This window comes from Diabrotica virgifera, chromosome 7 (assembly GCF_917563875.1).
Source record: "Diabrotica virgifera virgifera chromosome 7, PGI_DIABVI_V3a".
NCBI classification, from domain to species: Eukaryota; Metazoa; Arthropoda; class Insecta; order Coleoptera; family Chrysomelidae; genus Diabrotica; species Diabrotica virgifera.
The window spans coordinates 141,176,580-141,182,791 of record NC_065449.1 but is presented as its reverse complement, the minus strand read 5'-3'; positions in this window follow the sequence as shown (position 1 = coordinate 141,182,791).

Here is a 6,212-nt window from a genome sequence, read left to right as displayed (position 1 = left end):
GTACATCGACAATCTCTGATGTTTTATGGTTGTAAAAGTCAATCCTCTTTAGCTATAGGCGTTCTTGCACGATGCGTACAAGGTGGTCTTCTAATAACGCTCTATTTATCGCAGCACCACTAAAGCGCTGGTTTCCTCGAAAGCGGTGCCGATAACCTCCGATCGTAACACTGCGATGAATGACATCATAAAGAACTGTACCATGCAAAATAATAGCGTTGGTTTCCAAGGATGCGTTGGAAGCCACCGCTTGCTGAGCTTGCACATTCCATTGCCCCAGTGAAGAACCTTGAATTTTTCACCGTAATCTGACGTAATTCATCGCAGTGCTACGGTCGCTGTAAGTCGGTGCCGCTTTCGAGGAAACCCAGGCTTAACATTTAAGATTTTGCTGTATGGCGTCTTGAGTAACCTTCTTGAATTAAAGTTATTGCCTAGCAATTTGAATCTCTATGGGATACACACTGCGCCTTCGGAGCTTTCCAAACACATCAAAATACATCGTTAATTCTTAACAACTCTAACGTAAATATCGACAGAAATTCAATAACGGAATAAATGTGATTCCAAAATGTTCTCAAGTTTTGCTTTTTTATTGAATACAAGAAAAACGACCATAAGAAACTTAGTTTCTTTCATTTATAAAAACTATTGGGTGATATTTAAGTTTATGTATTGTTATGATCTGCTTTCTATTACTTTTATATTAATTATTATTTATTTGATCAATTATTTAATTAACGCAAATCATACATTAAAATAATTAAGAAAAAATGTCAGGGTGCCTTTTGTCAAGGTATGATGTGTACCATAGATGGAAACATAGGAGACCCAAACAACAAATATTAGTAAATATATAATAAAGGCTAGATAATCGTAGCTCTATCAAAAGAAGACAACTTGCTCACCTTTGGCATCTCATTATATTTATTAATGTTGATTTTTATAATTTTCAGACATCCCTCAAAAAAAAATATACAAAAAACTTCAAAACGGCTTCAGCCACTAAACAAATCAATAAAATATTAACAATAGGCGAAAGCCACAAAAAAATATTAGTAACAAAACCCAAAAAACGAGCATGAGGGGCCCACATCTTCGAGCGCCGAGTCGCCGCTCTGGGCTCTGTCCCAGAGCGGACATAGCCGAGTCGAGCGCCGAGTCGCCGAACTGGACATAGCCCAGAGCGGCGACTCGGCGCCCGAGCAAGCAAAACAGATCGAAGATAAGTCACTAGAGATAGCGGGAATAGAGCGCCTCACGCTGGCCTGCATTGATCGGGGTAGGATTTCATATGGGAGTCCGTGTACCCAAGACTCCCATATGATAAGCGCTTTGCTGATTGAGAGCCCCTATAGCGCATCAGAGTGCTATCGGGGGGTAAGTGGATGGTCTGGAGCATTGAAGCGGGGTGGAGTGATTCCTGCTTACGGGAGTTAATCCTCCTCGCCCCAATGAATTGTATCACCCGAATGTCATTCTCTAGGGGTGAGCAAGTCTCTCAGGCTGGGTTAAATCACTATGCTTGCTTGCTTGCTTGGTGCCTTTTGTCAAAAAAATTTAATTAAATTCTCTTAGGTTATACTTATCCTTTCTCGTGGCTTCAGTATCTCTTAGTTGATCCTTATCGGGATAAAATAGGAAAAGGAAATAAATAAAAAAATCATAAATAAACACATACAAATACCTTTAGTATCAAAAGCAATGCTCTATAAATTTATCAATTAAATCCTGTGGGCATAACTTTCCAAAAGAAACTTTTACCATATAAATTAATCTAATTCAAACAAATATTTATCGCTTTGTTCTTGATACCCTTAATAAACCTAGCTAAACAAACAAATTTGGCATTCGCAAAATTACTTATACTTCCTATTAAAATTTTGAAATGTTGGAATCTTAAATTCATATGCTTTTACGTAAAAAAATTAACTTCTGATTATGAAAAAAATCTATCACATATGTTATTGACTGACCTTTTTGATTCACACACAATGATGTCTCCTCTTGACCCAAACAGCTCCTCCTTGTTGATTATGTTAGGCTACCAATCAAAGCCCTGTCCGTTCTCAGCAAACAATCCAGCAGGATACCAGCAACTATTTCTCCAAAAACACAAGCAAGGCCTCTTTTTTGCCAGCACTCGTTCAATAAACTCCAAAACTCTCTCCTCTCTTTCTCTCAACCTGAGGCCCAAGTATCTTTTTTACTTGGTGTCACAAATAATTTTAATAATGATAATTCTTGTAAGTTACTCTCTTGGACTTTACAGAATCAAAGAGGTATTTCTTCTCGATTTGATTTGTCTCTCGTTCCACTTTTCAGCTACTCTCACTATCAAAACAAAACACTAGTACTTGCTTCTGAACTACTCACGAAAACTTTTGACTGCTCCTTTCGGATGCTGGTAACACAATAATCCTCTTTCCAAAACTATCTGAAAATTCAACCTTCCCATTCCAAATTGCCAAACCAATCAGAGACATTTCTTCTTACCCATTCTTTTTTTCATTCGAAACACCCACTCATACTTTCAAAAATATTCCTACCATCATAATAATTACTTTCGGGAAATTCTACAAAATTTACTCGGGGTTAAACAAAAAGGGATTAAAATTCCAAATTTTCTTTACCTTAATTTTCTAAGAACTAATTACCTATGGCTTCTACCTTTCCCGTAATAAACAATCGGTTTAAAATAATAATCCTAAATAACTTTCACTTCACTTTTATTTACAAATGTTTTTAATATTCTTCATGGAAAAATTCATTAAGGAGCAACCACCTTGCGTGAAAGCTAACTTCTAATAAATATTTACAAATCAATATACAGGGTGTATCAAATTCATGTGCCCGCGTTATATAAAAAAAATAAAATTTTTATTCTATCTTTGATTGTTAAATTGAAACACAATAGTATATATGTGTCTATTGAATGGTATTTAAGTTTCTACCTAATGCAATAAACTCCTTTTTCGTTAGTGGCTCCTTTTTCGTTTTGATCAGTATATTTATGAATATTCTGGATATGCAGCAACCAGTCCCCCTTTTTGTTTTGCACCTTTATAATAGTAATATGATTTTCCCAAAAATTGCGGCAATATTTCCAATTAGCTTATCGAATTTTATTTCAGACCCATCTGTTATTTTTATTCTACATAATATTAAGCGCTTTTCGGATAAAATTATCCAAAATAGCTTTTGAACCACTGATTTTTAGAAAAAGCGCACAAACACGTCAAATATTTGAATGATGCCATATTTAAGCTTGCCGGAAAAGCCACCCTCTCACCCCCCGTATCATCACCTAAGTTTTGTTTAATTAGTTCCACCTATTTTTATTTGATATTTGGAATTTCCTCTTTGTACTGGTTTCAAAAATGAAGACACATGATGCTTAAAGTGATTGGTTTGTGAGAAAAATAAATACAAAAGCAAGAAAACTGGATTGAAAAAAAAATATTTTTTTAACAATTTTATTACAATTTAGAATGAACATTTCACTTCCAGAAATCTTAGCAATAATTATTCAAAATGACGTTTGCAATTTTGAATAGTTATTATTGTAGCGTAATTACGGTTAAAATAATACTCTCGGTTTGTTTATACGAATTTATATATACAAGTTTTCTTTTACAAACTCTAGCTTAAACTAAACTCTCCTAATACCGCAATTTGCTTAAATACAAAAAAACGTTATTCTCGATAATTCCAGACTTCGCCACCTCTAGCTATTGTGTGACCTTCCACATACCACCTCTTTCTCCACCGATTCCACGTATATCGTGCTTTCGCCAGAATGTTCTCGAGATGGAACCGTTTGGAGCTGCTACTTGCGGTCAGTGATTCATTCTTTTGTTACATTATTATTGTTAAAATTTTGTGAAAAATGTTAAAAATGGGTAGTGGAATATTCATTTGTAATACAATTGTTAAAAACATATTTTTTTTTCAATCCACTTTTCTTGCTTTTATATTTTTTATTTTTCTCATAAACTCATTTTTGAAATCAGTAAAAAGAGGAGAACCAAAATATAAAATAAAAAAGGTGGAAGTAATTAAAAAAAAATTAAGGGATAGTACGGGGAGAGAGAGGGTGCATTTTCCGGCAAGTTTAAATATGACTTTTAGTTTAATATTGTTTTGCCCTTCAAATATTATTTGATGTTAGGCCTGGATCCCGCGTACCAAAAAAAGTTAATACCAAGCTGAAAATTTGTTAATATAGTTTAACGGTGTCTAGTCGGACAAACTTTGATGTATGGGAACACTGGAACAGGAGAAGTTTTAATTGTGGAACATGTTACAGGTTTTGAACGTCAGACTACGAAAATGTCCCATGTATTTTGTCGGACAGAACTTCCAATTGATTTGTTACCCTTTCATTAAAATCTCATGCAAAAATCAAACTGCTATTTATCATCAACATATTTCCTGCTATTTTATAGGTTCTACGTATCGGACTTATTAAAATGTACAATATATGTGCCGGACAAACATTTTTTCATATATTATATAAAGTTTGCTATTGGATAAACTTTAAGACAACCTGCTCTTTTTGACAATCATCAACTTGTCAGGATGACAAGTTCCACAATTAAAATCACGTTCCGCAATTAAAACTTTCCCTGTTCTAGTGTTTCCATACATCAAGGTTTGTCCGACTAGACAGCGTTAAGCTATTAACAAATTTTCAGCTTGCTAATAATCAACTTTTTTTTGGTACGCTGGATCTAGCCCTATGTGTTTTTGCGCTTTTTCTAAAAATCAGTGGTTCAAAAGTTATTTAAGGTGGATAGTTTTATCTGAAGAGCAATGTATTATTTTAATATAAATTATTCGATCATTTTTCCGTTTTTCTGAACCCACTATCAATCAAAGATTGTATCTTTATTTTTTTAAATTACAATATTTTTTCAATGGGTTTTAAAAATTAACCAACTGGAAATAGTAAAAGCACTCCCTGCCAATTTCCGTTCATTTCATATGAATACAAAAGGACCTGGCATAAGAAAATGACATCACCATCTCAAGAAAACTCCAGGAATTAGGTCAAAAACGTGAATCATTATATGACGTAAAAAATCGACTAATTTAGCAATCAACTGCGCGATCAGTGTTCATGTTTTCTGTTCTGGTCAATTTTACGCTAAATATAGACGTGAAGACAGCGGGGATGTCGATACAGTGATACAGGGTTGTTAAATCTTCACTAATTTTTTAGTTATTTTTTTTTTGGCTTTAAGGTAAAACCCACACAGCCAGATACAAATTTTGTAAAAGAGAATACAAGGATTTAACACAAGGATTACACTCTTCTCGCCCAGGGGCCGATTAGGGCATTTTAAAATTTTTTAGTTATCGAAATTGTGTTATGCGATATTGTATTAAAAATGCAATAATTAACGATATTAGACGCTAGTGTGGCCCCAGCATAAGGATTTACATTTATATTTGTTGGTGCAACCAGGCATTAAGTATTCAGACTTGAGGATACGGCATTTATTTCGGACTAACTCTTCCAATCAAAATTTTTCAATTTATATATACTCCGATTCTTATTCTCGAAATCTCCAGAATTCGCTACAGACATCGTGGAGTCACGGCATTATTCGAAGGGGTTGGTCGAGTTGGTCCACACACGAGAAAGGTTGGTAGCCAGACAGATAATGCTTCGTCATGGCCGGCTTCCCAATAAACATAGGTACATTTCAAGAAAGTTGTAATTCCTAATATACTTAGAATCTGTAATATAGATACAATAAGTAAATTTTTTGTACAGTACTTAACAATATTTAAAAAATGTCTTGTAGAAAATTGTCCATTGAGAATTTCCTCTGTATTCTTGTCACTGGAATAGTATCACATACATCTTAGGGTTTGGTTGAGCTTCTGCTTATAAGTTCTATTGGGCTTCCGGGACTAGTTTATAGTTAAGGTTAAGTAAAGTTTTAGGTTGGCTGGGTCTTTCGGTCGAGCCTTTTTTGAGTGTGTTCTGAACGTGAACCTGCGATCCAAATACTTAATTTACCAACCAAGTATTTAATCTTACCTTATAACGGAGGTCATGCGGTTTTGCAAATTTTATCTGCGCACAAACGCCACATTAACTAAGTTTTATTGCATTTATTTATCTTGGACTCTGTGTGATGCTACGGCTGGGTCTTCGTGAGAAGAGGTTACTGCTGTTATCTGCATAAGTTGCTGTTGTA